The sequence below is a fragment of the Hirundo rustica genome, chromosome 3 (assembly GCF_015227805.2).
Source record: "Hirundo rustica isolate bHirRus1 chromosome 3, bHirRus1.pri.v3, whole genome shotgun sequence".
In the NCBI taxonomy this organism is placed as follows: domain Eukaryota; kingdom Metazoa; phylum Chordata; class Aves; order Passeriformes; family Hirundinidae; genus Hirundo; species Hirundo rustica.
In genome coordinates, this window is record NC_053452.1 from 6,229,431 (window position 1) to 6,250,071 (window position 20,641).

At 43.8% G+C, this 20,641-nt stretch overlaps 1 long non-coding RNA gene across 1 annotated transcript in view; it reads right to left on the minus strand.

Moving 5' to 3' along the window:
• Nucleotides 1-2,914: 2,914 nt before the first annotated feature.
• Nucleotides 2,915-20,641, minus strand: part of LOC120749871 (uncharacterized) — a 172,129-nt gene continuing 154,402 nt past the window's right edge. The window contains exon 4 of the long non-coding RNA XR_009207672.1: nt 2,915-3,281. This is a non-coding gene — a long non-coding RNA (uncharacterized LOC120749871). The remainder of the gene's footprint in view (nt 3,282-20,641) is intronic.

Below are 20,641 nucleotides of genomic sequence, written 5' to 3' on the forward strand. Positions count from 1 at the left end.
CCAAAGACTGCCAGTGACAGAACGTTTTGTCCGTAAATCAGTAACAGAAGCACTAAATCTTACTACCCGTCTGGACTAATTCCTGAAATTATAGGGTCTCTGTCAGGAGTTTTATTAACATGCAGTACTAATAACGGCAACTTTTGAAAAATGATATTAATTATCTGGGAGGCATCAGGTCCATTAGAAGAGGTGGTTCTGGTCATGGGCTATAAAGTCCCTAGCCAGCCACCATCAGAAAACTGTTTTCTCCATATATAACCACTGCATTCATACTTCAGTTATGTGGATTTTGCTTCTTTTGCGCTAGGTCCTGTAGAGAGGTTAAATATCCACCTCACGGGCAAGGGATGCTTATGCTGACAGTGAATTTGCTGCATCCCTAGAGCCAAGAGCTGGGATTAGATCCTGGGCTTTGGCTTCCCAACCTCCATCCTGCCCATGGGGTGGGAGATCCTGGAAGGGCAGCCCAGCAAAGAGCAGGAGAAGGATGGGGTTAGGTCACAGCTTGAGGGGTGCTGATGCCCCAGAGGCTGTGTGGGCAGGAGTGCAGGCATGGGCACAGATGTTTTGGGCAAGTCTGAACAGCCTCTGCAGAAACGCTCGTCGTGATAGTTCCTTTTGCAGAACTGGAAGGAGGAGGAATGATGGGGGAAGGGCAGGGAAAGACACGCACCCGCACACAAACCAAAATTAATTTCTAGTGTTTACACTGAAATCACAACAAAGGTCTTGTGGGCTCCCTTATTACCTCGAGCCAAGCACAAGTGAAGGTACCACCTCCTATCTAACATTTTCATGCACCATTTTTCACAAGGGGTTCATCAAGAGAACAGATCAGATAATACAAATAACAAAACCTGAATATAAGGGTCTGTTTGAAAATCTTTTCAAATTAATGCAGCTAAGACATGTTTCTATGTCTCTTTGCTAAATGAAGGCCTGTAACACCATTACACTGCAAATGAAACAGGACTTCAAAAGGTTAAAAATGACCCAAAACCCATAATATGCCAGTTTTCATCTGGAGCAAGATTAGGTTGACAATCAGAGGTTCAGGTCTGAGATAAAAGTTTGGGTCTGTCAGCATAAGTGTCCCATGAACAACTGAGCCAATATTCAGCCCCAACAGCTGAAAGATTGTAAGTTCATTTGGAGGCAGTCTGGCCCTGCAAGGGCTCTGCCATTTTGGACAGCATCCAAAAGGAAGAAAAAAGAGGCCCCTGGATGATTTTTTTAAAAAACCCCATTATTATTGTTATTATTATTATTTAAATCCCACTGTGGGTTCTAAATAAGTTCAAATCTGGGCAGACATGATGAAACAAAACCACCCTTCATTTTGGGAGCAGGGAAGATATGAAACTCCAGTTTGACCCCATCACTACTTCACTGGTATCTTCTAAAAATGAGTTAAGATTTATAGCAACTCCTTACCTTCTCCCAGCAAACAAAAATACTGCTTGGATTATTTTCTAGTAGCTGAAAGGTTAAAGGCTTTTTAGACAATTAACAAGTTCAATTACAAAAACTCAACACTATTTTGCCATCTGCTGATCTGCTGGATCACAGGATCTTCCATGTGCATCTTTATTCTCTTCCACTGTATCACCCTGTGTAAAGAAGCCACTCCTGGGATGAAGCTTCTGCTTCTGTCAGGACATCAAGCTGCCCTTGAAAAATCAGCGTTCCTTGACCATTCGAATTTCCTTTCACATAATTGTCAAGACTTCTCCCTTCAAGTTATTTTGACTTCTAGTCACTCTTCTGGCCATTTTCAAGTATTTGTGCTAATAAGAAACTGAGAGTGTGGTTTATTATCTCCCCTCTTTTATTTTACATCACTTTTGGAAGAGAAAAATCTTTTTCTGGCTTGAAGCTGCAGAAAAGATGAAAAAAGTAATTCTGGAGCTGAGTAGATTTTGCAATTTCACTTCCCATCTCAGCCGCAAAGTAGGATGCATATGTGCTCCTGCACCACCTTCCCAAATGTAGTCCAAAGTATTATTCTGCTAGAAGGTTGCCTAACTTCCAAAGTTCTATGTATTAGCCATGGGTCAGTTGTAGGGAGGTGAAGAGTCACTGAAGCCTCAAGCAATAATTGATATCACCTTCCTTTTGTTCCTGTTTTTATATGGCATGATTATAACCATGGGCAGAGAACCAAAACTTCCTAAGAAAGAGGACTGGAGGGAAAAATCTTCTCTGTGCTCGAGTGCACAGGTCAGTACTTCAAAGAGGTGACACCTCACAGGCCTGGTGTAACAGGAATGCAGAGAGGGAAGGCGAATCTGGGCACTTCTCTTCTTCCCCCAGTTCTCTCTGCCTCGGAGATCAGTGTCACCACTTGTCTTACAGGACCTCCCGAAGTCACAGCAAAGCCAGTCGTGGTTACAGCCATCCCCTGCTCATGACCTCTCACTTCTGCTCATCCAGACAAAAAAACCTGAGACTCATGACACTTCCAATAAAAGAACTGAGTTCCCAACAAGCTTCCAGTGCATTAGCGGCCTCCTCCTGGCTGAAAAGTGAGTGGCTGAAGAAACACAGAACTCCTGTCCCCCACCTCCGTGCTGTTATTGCCACATCTGCGTGTTTGTTACCGCCTCAGTAGCTCTCCCCTCACTGCACAGATGGAAACGAGGTGGCCCAATGGGTAGGATGCTAATCAGCCTTTCTATTCAGCCCTTGACTCTGTGAACTCTGCAGAGCCCAGCAGCTCAAAGGCATGACTGCGTATCAGACAGACATCCCTGATCCAGCTTGTTCAGAGGTGGCCGTGCCGCTGCGCCTCCCTGTCAGTGGGTTAGTGGCACTAGGCTGAAAAACCCTGAAGCTCCCAGGGAGGCTCTCCCCACATCTCAAATCCTCTGTCAGCACACCCAAGAAAGGCAATTTAAAGACAGTGCAGGTGTGGTAATGCCTGCCAAGCTCTCGGCTGCAGTGCCAAGCGTTGCCAGTGCCCATCTGCGCCGACAGACACAAAACTTTAAAATTCATGAGATCTTCACATGACTGAACAGTCTCTTACGGGCTTTTGACAAAACAGAAGATCCAGATAGGGAGGAAAGAGGAAATTCCTTAATTCTGAGGTATTTCAAATCTGGAAGAAACTTCTGGTTTGCTTTAAGGTCAAGACTGTCCCATTTTATAAGCCAAACAAATTCTCAACCCTCTGCATTACAAAGAGGGGATATTTCACTCAGCCTTGGCTTATCTTGCTCTGCCTTCCTCATAACCATCAGCAGCAGCACTACAGCTGAATGTTGTTTCAGCAGGAGCTGTGGAAGACAAGTGTAAGAGCTGGAGTGATCAGGAACAGAGGGAGTGGGAAAGGGAGGAAGAGAAAGAGGAGGAGGAGGTGGGGGATAAACACACGGATAACTGGAAACTGGAGAGCAAGAAGCAGAGATGGAGGAGTGAGCAGTGAGTGAGGCTGGAAACACGGCTGGACAGATGCCATCCCCTCGAGGGCCACCAAACCTTGGAGAATTCCATTCTCTGAACTAGTGGCGAACACCGACTGCCTGATTTAATTAACTTTTCTGTCATTAGCATGCATCGGCAAGGAACAAGGAACACACACTCGGTCGTGTGATAGATTCCTGTTGTGTCCATGGTATGCACAAACATAAAGCTCTCGGCTCCCTGAGAGGTAGGACAAAAAAGTCCCATCTTACCCACAAGGGCTTTGAAAAGTGGGAAAGAGAAAACCTATTTTTTATTTGCTTCTTGCTTTTTATTTATTTGCTTTTCATTCTTTCCCAGGCACTTTCTTCCTTCTGGGTCAGCCAGTTTAAATTGGAGCCTGTAGCAAGAGATCCATTTCTCACCAAACAAACCTCTCTACAGGAAAGCTCACATCTTTAAATATATTTTTAAGCAAATTTTCCCTCTCCTCCCCCTGTCTGAATTTGGCTGTTTTATTTGTCAGCTGATAATATGGACAGAATGGTGTCTCTCTCCTACACGGGAAAGTCAGTAAAAGAGCTTCTCAGGAGGGGCTGGGGCAGCTTGGGAATATGTTCTACCTTGGCAGGAAAGTTCCAATTCCTCCACTTTTTTGAGGCTTAATAAATTCCTGCTCTCTTCAGTAATAATAAAATAAAATCAGTCTCCTGGGGAAGACTCCACTCCAACAGACTGTACTATTTCAGTCATTCTGAGCTTTCATTGGTGGGAGATATAAAAATGGGATGATAAACTCTTCCTAAAAAAAAGATAAAAATAAAACTATCCTAAAAATGGGTTTCATCCTTCTCCCCAGTCCTTGTATGGAGTTTCTGTAATGGATGATCAGTATGTGGATGGGAAACTGTACTCGGTTAAGAGCACTGAGTGTCCTCAAGGCTCTCCAAGTACCAAAGGTAGGGATTGTAAGTGAATACAGTATTCCAGAATTATAGGTGTACATCAGATTTATACCCCCCCCACGGATCCTTCATGGTACTTCTTAAACAGCTTGTGTTTCCACTGCTGCATCTATTTTGCACACACTCCTGTAGGAAATCCAGGATCACAGCTCTGCTCTTCCCATATCCCACCACCCAGGTGAGTCTGGGAAGGAAACAGAAGGACGGTGGTACACTCCGCACAGAAAAAGGATGATTTTGTGTCAAAAAGCCCACATTTTTCCCAACTGCATGAGTGAAAAATCTCCAAATAGTTGGAAAAAAAACACAGGTTTTTCATCAGAGAAGCCCTAACACTTCACACTTGCAGCGGTGTTGAAGCATTTTACAGAATAGGCAATTATTGTTGCTGGGCAAGAAACTGATTCTTTTCATTCACTGACAAACTATGATGAGCTAATCTGAAATACAAACACAGAGCAACTATTGACAGACAAACCCCCCCCCCCCACCCCCCCCCAAAAAAAAAAAAGGAAAAAGGCAGGAAAAAAATTTAGTTCATACCAAATGAAATGCTACAGTCAACCTGACATGAAATACTGCGTTTTAGGGATAGCATTTCACAAAGACATTTCAAAATCCAGTTGAAACAACTGTAGTGCAATTTTTCCTGGAAAATTAATTTTACTTACATATATTAGTAACGTTTAGGTGAATATATCAGTAGCTCCCTGTGCTTAAATAGGGACAACATGAAGAAAGGGCCCCTTTTCATGAGTTGAGAGCATGGAAATGCACCTCCAGTTCAGCTGCAGCATCTTGTACAACCTCATTCCCAGCAGGAACAGGAGACATCCAGGGCATTAAAACTGCACCTTTGGAGCAACAGTAAATACGAGCCTAAACTGCAAAACTGGAAGTACTGCCATAGAAAGTAAGAGGAGGACTAAGAAGTTTACAAACCAGACATTTTCCCCTCTCCTGAATTCCAGCGTATGTATTTCTATGAATCAAAATTTGAATTCAACAGTCAAAGGTTAAAAGAACTGAAGGATATTGAAGAGCACTAGTTAATGTCGGTTTGGCCACTAAAATTCCTAAATATTGCATATTTGTGTATGAACAACTGGTATGTTTAAAAATAATGGGATATCTGCTAAGGAGGAGCACAGCCGCCTTAGTAGGTGAAGTTAATATTATGAGTATTATGTCGGTAATGAAAGACTAAGCTAATGTCCTTAACAATTCTTTCAAATCCAGACAAAATCCTAAAATAATAAAGGAAGCACAGATCTCCATCATAAATGCACTTATTATTTCCACATGGTGTTTGTGTGTGTTTGTACAGTATATGCAACCAAGCTCGCCTTCTCAAATTGGAAATGTTTCGCATTCCATAGATGCAATGATTGCTCACATAAGAGGCCTCAAGGTTTGTTTTCTGACACACTGGAGAACCCAGGAACCTTGAGAAATTCAATGTGATCTGTTTAGCAGTCCCTCCTTGGAGCTGGGCGACTGGTGCAGGATGTTTGTGCAAATGTCCCCGAGCCAGAGCCCGCTGAGGGCTGTGGGGCCAGGCCCCTGCAAAAGTGCATGGACATCTCTATTCCCACCCACGGCTATCAACATATCCTGGAGGACTCTTGGGAACACTGGCACAACCAAGAGTTTCATCTGACCAGAGCACAGGGCAACCAAAGTGTGAAAGCTGCTGGTACTGACCCATGGGCTCCAATAAGACTGCTTAATGCCCAATGAAAGAATTGGCATCCAGGTTTCAGCTGCTTTTAGACAACAATACCTCATTGGTTTTAGTTCACCTTGAGCTCCCTAAATCTCATTAATGATCCAGACAACACTGCAAGGAAAAAGTACTGATCAACCCCCACCATTAACATGGGATAATGAATGGCCCATTGGTGAGCAGTCTTGCTTTGGGTGATGAAAGTGCCAGCTTTTGTTTATAATGAGCTGTCTTCTGCTTCTGCCAGGATATCAAACTGTCCTTGAAAAATCAGTGTTCCCTGAGCATTTGAATTTCCTTTCACATAATTGTCAAGACATCTCCCTTCAAGATATTTTGACTTCTAGTCACTCTTCTGGTCATTTTCAAGCATTCATGATGGCTAAGGGATGTAGAGTAAAACTTGCTCTTTAATGCTCATGTGTATTGCAGCCTTGTGTGTTCTTGGATCTGCCTTGGCTACATGGCCCCTCATCCCTGGATTTTCCCTGGAATAACAGCAATAATCTAGTCAGCTAAATGCTTTGGAATCAGATGCCACAGAAGAAGGGCCGTGTAAGAGCAGCAAATGCTTTTGAAGTAGATATTTAACCTGTCTCAGAACGAGCAAAGAGCGGTGCGTTGTCCTCCCTTCAGATCCTGGAGACAGAATGCACCCTCACGATGCTCTTTTAACTTCTGGGGCCAAACAAAATTTTTTTTTGGCTATAAAACTTAGTCTAACAAATTTCTAAACTCTTAACTGCTCTAGATTATTTTCTGATCCAGTATTTTCTATGTGCGTGTGCAGAGTTGTGGATGCAAAGTAACCGGCCACCTTTTTAAATGTGTAAATGAGCAAAGCAGCTTTGGAGGATCCTCCTGCAACCCTTTTCTCCACCTGCCTCTGGTTCCTTTCTCCTTTTTTACCTGAACATCCCCCTAGGGCAGAACTTTGCAAATGCCGGTTACTCTTGAGGGAGAAAGGTTTTAATGGAACAGGAAATGAACCATTTAACTGCAAGGTCTTAGCACACTTCTTTCAAACATTTAGCTTTCTATTTTAATGATTTAGTTGGGTTTTTTTCAATAACTAATCTTACTAAATCTTTTTATTGTTGATCTTTTTTTTCTCCTACCACTCACAGTACTCACTTTTAAATACTTACTTAAATTTAAAAGCAAGCAGTAAGGTATTTTAGATTTTTGTCTGGTTTCAAAGATTGTTTTGACCTTCTTGTCACTGCTCGCTCTCTGCACCTGCTGGTCTACACACATATCCCAACCAGTGGGAACTCAGGACGAGTGACTGATATGTTTAAAGCACCACAGCAGAAAATAGCACCTTTTTTAAGTGGGATTTAGCAAAATACTGCCTTGCAACAGTAAAATAAAATATTTCCAGTAAGACAGCCATGAGATGGATCCTTTGAAATCACAAGCAAAGGCATCATTCCAGGGTTTCTGGCTGTGGTCACGTGAATCTCTCAGAGCAGTCAGGGAGCAATAGTGTACAGCTTCCATCAAAGTCTCTGTCACCATCCTTCTTTGTGAGCCTGGAAAACTCTGGTAATATTCAACTTTTTTTCTTAAAAGGATTCAAGTGGAAAATTAATAGAAAATAAGACCTTTGATGACTATTTAGATGCAACCTCTGTCTCAGCAATCCCCTGACCTGCCAAATGGAAGATGCTACAAGGGTCTATCACAGGAGATTAAAACGTTTTCCCAAAGAGTCTTTCCCGCATAACAGAGGGGAGGTTTCACCTCCTGCTAGAAAGCTGTTTATAGTTTAACCACATTGGACTCTGGAGGTAAAGAAGCCTGAATTTCATTTGACAATTATCAGCACAACTGTGGCGGCAGGAGGGCACAGTCAGACTGACACTGGTGGTGGTCGGACCCCAAGGGTGCAGACCTAGAACTTCAAAACAATGGTCTGTGCTTGTGTCATTCAGACCTGGTGTCCACATTCCTTTAAGATCTTCCTACACTGATCCTGGTTCCTAAAATTAATGACTGCTTCGCTTAAAGCAGCCAAGTCAGGGCAGTAGAGAGTTCTCAATTCTGACACTTTTATCTCCAAAAGTATCTTAATCCAAAACCAGTCACTGAAATTGAGAGGTGTGCCTTCATTAAAAGCAGTGAGCATTTCCAAAAGTTCGTTCAAGGGTTTAACCTAGCCTTACTGAAACCTCCAGGAATTTTCCCATGGATTTTATGGAATCACAGAATTGTTAGGGTTGGAAGAGACCTCTGGTGACCATGAAGAACCAACTCCCCTGCCAACTCAGGGTCACCTAAAGTGCGTAACAAAGGCAGGTGGGTTTTGAACTGTCTCCATTTGAAAAGGGTCAAGCCAAATACTTGAGTGGTGGCACAAGATCAGATAGCATTTAGAAACCAGATGCCCAGGGATGCGTGTGGAAACAGCCTGCACGCTCCACAGAGCAAAATCTAGCCTAGAATTTTCCCCACTTTGCATTAGCAGCTGGTAGGAATCTTTCCTGTCACTGCAGCTGCCCATGCAATGCACCTCTGACCATCAGAAATGGGTGGCAGGGATGAAGTTTGTGAGTGTCAGGGGCTTGCTTAAAAATCGTTTTTAAAAATACAATTGTAAATCAAGTTCTATTTCCCTAAGATGTATTAGTGAGAAAGGCTGGTGGATATTAACTCTGTACTGGTAGGGCAGTGGCAGCTTGTAGAAAATAAAACCTGACAGATCTCCTTGGGAAAAAAGTCCCCTTTCTTGAACAAAGTCCTCTTGGCATGCTGGTATACCCTGAGACTTAGCAAACAGAGAAGGAAATTCCCTTTTGCATTGGCCAGGACTTTGAGGGAAAAAAAAAAAGAATGCTGATACTGAAGGAGAGAAAGTGTACACTTGGATAAGTACAGGTACAGTTGTAAGAGTTGTCCTCAGAGACAAAAATTACATCATAGTCTTCCACCTTTGCAATTAACTTGAACCAAATTCCTGCTTCAAGATTTGTTTAGCAGAAGTTGCCCCTTGAGATAATTTGTGCACTGGGTAAGTCCACGCAAGAGTTACAAACAGCGAGCAAAACAGCTGTGAGGAGGCCTAAGTGCAGCCCTGGCTGGTTTGGCAGGTCCATCTCTGGGAATGCCTACTTACACTGCTGGATAAAGGAGCAGGGCTTGGGAGAATTGCTACAGGGTGTTGTGAGGTGCAAATAGGTGTGAGGTTTTACCAGACTGACTGGAGTATCCTGGGTGATAGGTGTGGTGCGCATGTGTATGACTGCGGGAGTAGATGCACCTGAAGGGACAAGGACTAGTGAGGCTGTAAAACACGAGTATTGAGGTGCTTAGTTAATGCTGGATGATCAGATTTCATTACCAGGAGCTGGAGTGCTTGGACATTGCTGCCTATAAAGCGGTGTTTGTGTAAGAGAGCAAGCCATGTTTCCTAATTTCTGCATTTTCAGCACAGTGAGTTCATTATTCTCTCCCGTACCAATGGTATGAAGTTCAGAATAAAGTTAAGATTCACACTTTACCCCAGTTGTATAGCAGATGTACATTCCACCTCTGTTTTTATTCTTTGCCACCTATGAGTTGATTCTATTGGTGTGAAATACAATGCAATGCTGGGGGGCGGGGGCAAACAAAGGACAAAACAGAACCCGGATTTCAAAAGAAGAGAGAGGTTTTGGCTGCCACCTGACGTAAGGACATGCAGCTAACAGCAGCTCAGACAGGAGGATCAGCGCTGGCAGGGCTGCTCAGCAGCTTCACATCACTTGGCAGGGCTGCAGCGCTCAAATGATCACCCAGTTAGTGCCCCAGTGACAGTGCGGCACCAGCCGCAAATCCCACAGCCCCTGGCCAGAAGCCTCAGGCAGAGGACAATTAATGTGCCTGCTCAGTTCCAGCACAAAAGAAATATGAACTATTTCTGACCTCTTCTCCCCCATACTCCTGACCCGTGAGCAGCCAGACAGCTTCTGCTGATAACAGTTTGATTTTTACTAAGCAGAGACTCTGCTTTCCTGAGCAGCTCGGTGCTACACGCACTGCTAGGTAGAAACAAAAAATACAAAACTTAGTCCCTACCACAGGATGCTGCTGCTCCTGTGGCAATCTGGGAATGATCACTCGACACTTTAAAACTCATCAGCATCATGCAGGGCATTTTTTTTTACCCTGAAAGGTGACTTCCTCTGGGCAACACAAGAGGAGCTGAGGAGTCAAAGCACTAGGCAAAGATTTAGCGCTCTCTGTGGGTTTTTTATCAGCGAGTAACAGCAGTATCGTGCATTTACAGATGAGTAAAACCAACAGAGCCCAGGCTGACACACACCACCAGGGACCTGCAGAGCTTGTGAGGTACCTGATTCATCTCTAATGGCGGAGAAGCAGAACAGGAGAGGTTCTGCTTTCCCTTTTTCCTTACTAGCATTTAAATATTAGATGGGAAAGGATGACCAAATCCTTTTGAAAACAAGGACTAGCAACAGTGCTGAAATAATCATCTGGGCCAGAATTGAGACATGCAGAGACCTACAGAAACTCTTTGCCATCTTAAGTACACCCATGAAGCATAACTCCAGCTTGGCAAAACCCTTATTAAAATTCCTTTCTTTGCAATATTCCCAAAATATCAGCATATTCATGCTTATTTTAAGCAAGCACAGAAACCCGATTCCAGCAGTAAAATTGCAGTTTGCGAGCGAGGGTCAGAGTTAAGTGTGTTCTCACACAGAAGCAGAATCTCACATGAAATTATGGAGCACAAATGTGGACAAAGAAGGCAGAAAACACAGAACAGCTGAAGCCATCAAGCAGGGTCAAGTGAGTGCTCTGGACTTTGGGAGGTCTCATCAGCGAGGGCTACACAGCCTGAACTAAGGCATGGATGGTTTTGTGATTATAATGGTAAAGTAGCTGAGACCCCAGCCAGTTCAAAGCTTCCCTCCTTCAAGCTTTGCATTCATAAAATTTTAAGGACCGAAACGGTGAACTGGAATACATCATGGCCGCTTTACAAGCATAACATCAAAAAGGACTGGCAGAGTCAGGGTCCACTCACTCCCAGTGCCCTGTGGAGCTGCTAAGCTCCAGAGGGTTCCTGGACTCCTTGGCTGGACCACAGTGCTCTTGCTGCTCGCTGTGGCTGTCAGGCTCCAAAAGACTCCCCAATCTTTCTGGCATAACGAGAGCCCCATTCCCTTCTGAAAGTCCAGAGTAACATCTTCCAGCTAGGAAATTCTCACCCAAATGGCTGTACTGAGGCCTGCATTCCCAGGTTACTGTTTTGACAGATTTATGGCAGAGCTCATTTCACGTAAGCGGGGTCTCACTCTTTCCACAGCAGGAACAGCACTTGAAATTTGGTCCAAAGTGGTTAAAAGTGATAACATCTTTGTGGTTTGGGGTGGAAAAAAGTCAGTTACTGTGCATTTATGCACGTCTATTTCTACGTGAATGCTGAATTTCCTGAATGAAAAGAGTGCCTGAGACTCAGGAAACACTATTTTTTTGTGTGTGTGTAGGTAAACTCTTGTAATTTGAAAAGTGTAGATGAGATTTTAGAGTTAAAAAATCCAGATTTTTTTTTTTTTTTCTCCAACAGTTAATCAGCTCCAGAAGGAAATCCTACTGCTTTGAAAAAATGAGAAGGGAGAAAGGTGAGTTTGGATTGAAGAGATTGTGGATGTAACTCTGGACACAAGCCACCACCCTAGATTTTCTGAGATGTCTGTGGGAGACAAATGTGCAAATCTGACTGCCTCCTGGTAATTTGATTAAGCAGATGCTCACAAAGTGTTAACTGGAGCCTATTATTCAGTTCATCCAGCTCACACCTGATTCTTAGTGAGAGGTTACACTGCTTTAACACAATGAATTATGCTTTTATTGCTCTCCACTATTTCCCCCTCCCTCCAGTTTGAAAAGCTACACTTCAATCAATGGCTGATGTCAGCGTAGGAGTAATGACCTTAATTTAGGGCAGCAAGGAGGGACATCTGGACAGGCCAGGGGAAGAGGCAAGGACTAAATCCATCAAGATGTGCAGATTACATCACTCTCATAAGAGTGCTTGGTTTCAGGACAGCTTTTTAGCGTGGAAACATCCAAAATGCTCCTGCCCTCAGCTCAGAGTTTTCCTCTGAAGGACACAGAAAGGCCAAGAGAGCAGGGACTGACAGCAAAGCAGGGGTAGGTGGTGTGTTTATAAGTGCAGAAGAAAAAAAAAAAACAAATCCAAAGTCTGTTGTAGATGTCAGGCCAATCCTTAAGGAAGGTGAAGGAGAAAATCCAGTGCCAAGCACAAGGAGTGTGACCTTAGGGTAAGATAGCACCAAGTCCTGTGGTCAGTTCTGCCTTCAGGACAAACCAGTGAAGTTTTTGCGCTCTGCTTTCCCTCCCTCCAACACACTGATAACAGCAAACCTTTTTTTTTTTAAATTTTCTCCTCCCTATTACTTATCTGCCTTGAAGTGTGCCAGGTTTTTAGGGGATGAGGACCATTTGTATGTTGCTACTTGGAGCTTTTAGGGTCAGCTGTGGTAGCGGAATGGTATTGAAGGATACATCCTCCTTGTACTCATGTCTCACAGAGAATCCCAGCACATTCTCCTCTCTGTGTTTGTCAGTAATGAGGATAGAGACTATCCCTTTCAAAAAATTACCTTTCTTTTGCACTTTCAAAAAAACTAAAAATCCCCAAAGAATTTGTGACGTTGATATGAACAGGCACTTAAACCTTCCTTGAACTGGGGAGTTGGTTTCATGTCAGGAACAAGTGTGAGTTTTACTTGGGGCTCTGTTCAGCTTTCTGTGGTGGAGGCTTAATGCCAAAAACCTTTTCACATGGAAGGTGCTATAATTCCAGCCACTGGACAAACCCATCACTTTTATTTGCTAAATTACTTCGGAAGGGAAAATCCATTTTCATGGAGAAACTTAAGCATTTCCACAGCAAAGATGACATTTCCTGGCAAAAATATATTTTTCCCTAACCATGCTTGCTGTCCATCTAAAAGCAGAAAAATAGATTGATTTCTTTACAAGAACTAGAAAAGAAATAAAGAGGATAGAAGCTTGCTTTTGTTTTTAGTTAACTGTAATGAAAATTAAAATTATTTTGCACAGTTCTAGATTAGAAAGCAACTTTTTACGATTCAGGAAATACTCAGCTTTTTGTTGCCACAAATCAGGTTTTTCACCCACAAAAAATCCCGAGTATTCCCTTGGTTAAATACCTATGCCTTGAGGCACTTGGATCCCTTCTCCAGCATATCAGAGATCAATTATCTGGTTGTCCTCTAATTTATTAAACCTCACATCTCAGATTCTGAAAATATTTGGGAGCTGCCGTAATGCGTTTTGCGCTGGCGGAGCGATTTGCGCCGGTGCATTTTGCCCGACTCAGCCCAGGCACCTTGGCACCCCGAATCCGTGCGCTGAATCCCGTTTAATTAATGTCCAATGTACCGTGCCTGGGCGGAGCGGACAGCTGGCGGCTTATCTTGCGTGACCTCGGGTGACAGACACAATCTGGGAATCACGCTAATGTGTGCCTTTTGTCAGTTGATACCGGGGCAGCCAAAAAGTCAGGGCTGCAACAACCGAATGATTAGCGCATATCCACGGGGATAAAGATGGGAGGGGAGATATGTCTGCCACGAACTCGTCTCGGTGCCGCGTAATCCACACGCGGGCTCGTGCCAGATGCAAGGCAAGAACTTTTCATTTTGCGCAAAGCGTCTTGCGCTGCTTTCAGCGGGAAGGTTCGTTGTCGCAAAGAGGGGGATGTCGGCTGGGGCAAGAAGGTCGGGAATCAGGAATAGCAAAGGATTTTGAGGAGCTGAGGGGGCTGCTCACCAGCTCACAGCTGAGGGCACACACCTTTCATGTAAGAGGTGCCAGCAAGGCAGGCGTGGCCCTGGGAGGAGCTCAGGTATCGCACAAAGCTAATGCCTGGTTTTGGAGCTTCTCCAAACCTCCCCCTGCCAATATTTCTGGTCAAAACTCACTGAGACACAGAGCCAAAGTGATGGAGAAAAGGCTCCGAGGACAGGAAAGAGTCGTAAAGCCAAGAAGTAATGAGAGAAGCGAGAGAGGACCTTTGGGATCAGCTCCTGATTGCTCACGTTCGTACGCAGGGAATTGCAAGGGGTTCATAAAAACAGATTAACTTATTCAGAAATTCTAATAAAGAAAACCTAGAAGCATTAGAAAATCATTCCAGTTGGATGGACACGGAGAAGTTAAGGGGGAATCATCTTCCCAAAGGCTAGGGAGAATTTGCTAAAAATCATTTTTCCTCGTCCAAATACAAACCCCAAATTGGACACAAACGCTAGCAGGCCAGAAATGGAAAACTGAGGTCAACGGGTCACCAACCATCTTTGCACAGATGAAGATATAAAGTTCCATTGTACTTTCCCTGTGTGAGTACAACCCACTGAAGATGGAGAAGCCTTTCTGCAGCTTAAGAAATAATAATAGTCATTTCTAGTAGTGGCTGTTAGAAAAGGATAAATAGCCAAAAATATTCCCTTTAATATGTTCACAGCTTATTCTTTTCACTTCTAAACATCTTCTAAAGCTATTGCTGATGTTCCTCTGGCAATTGGAAGAGAGGCCAATGGGAAAAATAGTGCAATATCTCACTTAACATAATTGTCAGTGATTGCTGACACCCTAATTTCTCTGGACTGCAGAATTTTTCTCCCCTAACTTTTTAAGTGGGATCATTGCTGGAAGCATTCCACGGCTGGTGTGGAACAGCAGTCGCAAGAGGACCTTGCTGAAGGCTCTGATCCAAGTTCCTATCTGCTGCTAATATTCAAACAAATAACAATAAAACAAACAACCCATCACTCAAAAATAAATCTGAGATTGGTTTGCCAAAAATTTTCTGTGCGTGAATTATTTTCAAGTTTCTGTTTTTCTTCCATTCCCTTCATTTAGTCATATTCTGGGTTAATACCTGATTGCTGCCAGTTGCTACAAGCTTTATAACATGGGAAAGTGTAGCATGATCATTTTTTAATGGATATAAGTTAATAAAAGTGGGTTGGAAAACCTTAGAAACATTTCCAGCAGGAGATGAAATTTACTCTGTTTCAAAACATTTCATGTTAATGAAATTTTGGTCCACAGTTTGAATTGCAGGGGATTCTGATAATGTTAAAATATCTCAATTTTCCTGCTGTGGCGTGGAATATCTCAGGTTAATCTGAGTAAACACCTTAAACATTATTTAACATGTATATAAGTACATATGTATGTGTGAAAAGACATAGCAACATTAAAGAACACAGTATAGGCAGATCTTTGGGTTCCTTAATCGTGCCCTTTAACTTTCAAAAACAGGAAGAAGACCAAGAAATAAAAGTAGTTTTTTTAAATCATAGTGCTACGCCACTCATACATTGACCCTTTATCAGAAAAGAGAGCTTGAAATCTACAGCTGAAGCCAAACTCAAATCACTGTGTATGCTCAGATAAGTAGACAAACCTTCCAAAATCTTCCAAATAACCCTGCCCAGGAATTCTCAAACTTATAAACTCTGCACACAACGTTCTGACAACACCATCAAGTCTGGCTGTGAGGAAGCACCAACCTTCCCTTACTGCTGAGCTCTCATATAACCTGAAAACTGGCTTGAAATGAGTCTTTATCCTGTCCTCACCTCTCCTTTCCAGATTAGGGCAAAGAAAAATATTGAAAAACTACACAGGGTTGTTGTTGTTGTGATGCTGCTTTTCTTCAAACGGTAAAATTTATACAAACTTGATTTTCCACCTTCTCACCAGGGCGCCTCTGTCTGACCCAGCTCTGAAATCACACTCAGGACAAGACTGGCTCAATGGCCTTAATAACATTACAGCTCAGTTTTGCTGGAAAATCCCAGTGCACAGTTGTTTTCCATTTTCCCAGCTTATCAGCTGAGCCCCAAACACTTGCATTAAGTGGGATTTTAACTCTGTTCCCATCTGGACAAGGGTGTTTGCGTCACCTCTCCAGACTTACATGTCTCCTATCTTATCACTGCATCCTTTTGATCAAGCAGCATCTTTGAGCAGATCTATTCCTCCCGTTCACAGTCTGTATAACCTGACTAATCTCCCTTTCCTGGTTTCATATAGGAGCTGGGAGATGTACTTAGGCAGGTGATTTGGGAAAACTGCATGACAGGCTCCTTTATTGTTATTTTATTTTTATTTTTTTATTTTGGCCATGTTTCTCACAAACAGCTGGTGTAAAGTAAGAGCTGGGAAGGTAAACTCAACACCTCCTAATCTGCTCCTCCCAGGATATGTTAGAAAAAGTGAGATTTCACATCCAGCAACAGCTGTGGTGTAAGAAAGGCCACTGCCTGAGGAAGAAAATCTGTCAGCCCCCTTAGGTGTCACATTCAGGAGGGTATTTAAGTCACTCCTGCTCCTCAATAACAGAAATAACTCCACTGACTTCAGCGGGACCGCTCAAGAGCTCTGAGCAAGGCGTACACATCATTCCAAACTGGGGCCACATCCAGCACTCTTATCAGTGTGCTCACATGGAGCTGACTCTGCAGGACAGCTGGAACCATCATCCACGGCCAGAGTCTCAGGGTGAGCAAAATTGCTTCGTTTTTAGTGCTAAAAAGAAGCACTTGGCCTTCAAGTTACTAGTGGTGAAATGATAAACAAGCAAAGGTCAGATTTCAGACTGCCAAACTATTATCAGGCCCCCCTCCACAGCAACTCTTCAGGAAAACGCATAATTGCGGGACTAATGAGTCATCTGTACCCTGCACAATTAGCACAACTGCCCATGTAATCATGTTAATTGCACAGAACAAAGCGTGGATGGGAGTACCCGCAGCACCGTGGCCCAGAAATTGGGGCCAATCAGTTACAGATGAGCACACACAGAAGCGCTCACGCGGGTTTCTAATGGGTGACGCGGGGAAATGTGTGTGCAGAACCATCAGCCACACTCTTACCTGCACTGGATGTTGCCAGCAAAAGCGGGGAAGGCAAGATAAAATATTCAGGAGTGAAGAATGGAAGATGAAGATGTGATGGAGAGGAGTTAAGGAAGGAATGGGAAAGGCACAGTGAAAGAAAACCAAGGAATACACACTTATGTATGAAATGACACAGCAACAGCAAAGAACTGGGTGAAGGTAGCAGGCTGGGCGCCTTCAGTTTGTCTATTTGTCCCGCCTCAAAAGAAGAGGGAAAAAAGAAACATGGGGGAGAAAATAAAGAACAGACAATGACAAACAATAGAGCGTGGAGGTAGAGTGAGTCAGGAGAGGGAGAAGAGTAAATAAAGCAGTAGGACTGAAGGAGAGGGCACTCTAAGCTTTGATGGCATATTACTTAATTTATATATTATAAATTTAATATATTTCAGCTCCTTTATTGCTTTATGACTTTGGCAGACGTCCTAAATCTCTGCAAGTGTGAGAAAAAGACACATGGCAGCTATTTGGATCTCCTGGGGATTTCACTGTTGCTGGCTGCTCAGTGAGTTTTGTAATTAAATGCAATTTAGAAAAGGCAGAAAGAGGTACTGTTCACCCAAGGCTTCAGCCCCTCCCAGGGTAAGCCTCCAACTCCACAGGAAAACTGATCTTTAATTATTACTTGAGCCAGAGATTCAAAGACCAGGAAAGAACTCTCAAGATTTTTGTTTTCACAGTCAAAGCCATGGAGTTCACCTGGACCCCCATGTGGCCTCCAACCCACTGCAGGCTAAAGGAGATGTTTTAAAGAGATGTTGAAACCCTGATTTTGAGAATTCACGTGATGGTAACTTGGCAGCAAGTTAGAACAGAGGCAGGACATGCACAAAACCTTCAGCCTCTTCTCTGGGACACGAGGCAGACTCCTTGGCAGGGAATCCCTTCTGCCCCAAGGTGCTCAGCGTGCGGGCAAGAACATAATTTGCACACTGAAACTACGAGATTTTCGGTCAGGGAGATGTTTCCAGGCACAGCTAAAAAACCTCCTCCAGCTGCAATCCTGGCGAGTTAACCGACCTCCCTTTAACCTCAGCCACAATGTTGGTTCATTTGCTGTATGGGAAAGAAATCAACCCAAGCTCCTTGGATTCAGTAGATTTGTTTCAATATTTTTTATACCGTTCCACAATATGTGCCATTGGGCGGCTAACACGGCCCGCGCTGAGAGCCAATGTGAATAAAGGATTTAATTACAGTTGAGATGTCCCTGGTATAGCCTGCCGTTGTCCTGTAAATCCTTCTCCTTCACTTATCTCCAGCACAAAGAGGCATCTTTTCCCCGGTGAGACGGGGGGGAGGCAGGGGAATGTGCTGTGCGCGGTGCAAGGATCCCTTTGTTGGCCGGGCTTTGTGTGGGAACGCGCCCTCGGTGAATGACAGCCAGGCCTGAAAATTAGCTTTAGCTTTTGAGAGCTCAGCTTTCCTTCTAAATTACTGCGCTGCTGTAACCTCAGAAGCCAGGTATTTCCCTTGACAGGGAATGGGGCAACCCTTTGGAGCAGGACGCGGGGCTCTGGGTGCCAGGCATGACTCACGGGTAACTCGCTGATATTTTACAGAGCTCTGGAAGGACACCACGACCACCAGGCAATTTTAACTCTGCTCTCAACCACAGGCACTATCAATGCTTTTTGCCTCTGTTGGCGCTGCAGCGTTAGGATTTATTATTTTCCTAAAATTTATTTCCCCACTAGATCCAGCTACTGTAAAGCTCTGGAGGTCTGTGTAAGACAGATGATAATGCTTTCATCAAATCTCGGCCAAAGAGAGAGCCTCCAGGGTAGAATCATGAATGCAATAAAGACGTTTTCGTGACTTTGGTATTTACATAATGTTATATCCAGTGTTATGCCCCGAGTTCCCGGTCAGGAGTGAAGCCATCTGCACAAGGACACACTGAGGCCGTCATTCCCCCAGACAGGTCAAGGGCTACACTGACAGGGCAGGAGGTTGAATATAGGAAGCTTAATTCTGCTGTTGCAGAGGGGAAACCGAGGCACCCAAGCCTTGCAAAGGAGCTGTGGTGCAGCTGAAAACTAGATCAGACATTGTAATTCATCTTTTTGCCTCAAATTCATGCTCAGGGGACCACACAGACTCCAAATATATGGAGTTGGTCTGTCAGTTATTCTCACACATATTTCTGGTCACGTCTACCAGCTGGGGTAGAGATAGACAGTGCTTTTCCACAGTTTGAAACCAATTTCTAAAGGAAAAAAAAAAAACCTTAATTGACTGTAAAAGACACCATCCTAGCTCCTGATTTAATTAATGATTCCAAAGATCTGCTTCCCATTGGGATGAATCCTAAGCAAAGTGCCCCAAGATTGCTGGGATTGTAAAAACCGAGGCATTAGATGAGTTTGGCAGGGAAGAAGTTTTCCAACTTCTTGTGAACAAGCCTGGCTGTGTTAAAAGCCACTAGATTAGACACAAGGAAGAAAGTCCTTACTGTGAGTGAGACCCCTGAAGTAGCCCCAGTGAAAGAAGGGCTGTGCAGAGGAAAAGAAGGAGGGCTCTGCTCAAGAAAGGCTGAGATGCAGTTGGAAAGCATTTCCGGTTCAAGCAGGTCCTGGTCAGCAGCCTGGACACCCAAGGGCAGCTTGGGGAATTTCTAGCATTCATTTCCACCTCCCAAACACAAAGGTACCCTGCTACCAAGCTGTGCTTGCAGAAGGCCCTGCAGGTTTACAGGCTCTCTGCCTTGCTACTAATGCTTTTCTCATGCCTTTCAACTCCTGGGTAATGCTTGGCTTTTGGTGGAGAATAGAAATGAGCTCTGCTCATTTTCAAAATGAAAAGTGTATCTCGGTTTTATTTATCGATACATTTCATAGTGCTGCAAGCAAAACTAAAAGAAAAGCAAAGGCTTCATCAGGAGAGAAGGTTGTGTTTGCCTTACAGCAATTTTTGCAGTTTAATTGTAATGAGAAAACCTTCCTGTGCTTTGTAAAAACCTCAAGATGCATTCCTGTTTTCCACTATTTTCAGCTCGGGTGATTTTGTGAGCCTGTTGTTATTTTTCGATGTGCAAATCTCCAAAGGATCTGCTTTGCAAGATTCAATCTGCTCTTGAATTCAAGTAAACTTTTTGCATTTATAGCATCCTTTGGCAAGCTGAGGAGCACGAGTTTACCCAGCCCTTCCTGATGTGGGAACCACTCCAAAACATTCATCATGCTTGCTGCCTTTCTCCAATCCTGTTTGCTCTGCTGTGCTCTTGTTGCGCAGAGTGTCCTGGACACCAGTGCTGGATTTCAGTGGAGCTGAACCGATGTTTTCTGGTTTGTGCTCCATTCCTTTCTTTTGGTTTGCTTTTCCGAGCGCAGCCAAGCCCTGATGTGCTGATGGAAGCAGCTACAATAGCCCCAAGGGCTTGTTCCAGAGCAGCACATTTCATGTGCAAAACAGATCTGGGACTGTATCTCCCGGTGTGCACCACTCTATATTTATCTACACCCAATTTCATCTGCTGCTCTACTGCCCAGTCACAGCCTGCTGTAAGAACCTCCTCCTCTTCTACACAGCCCTTCCTCTTCCTCATCAACATGATAACGTTATAACAG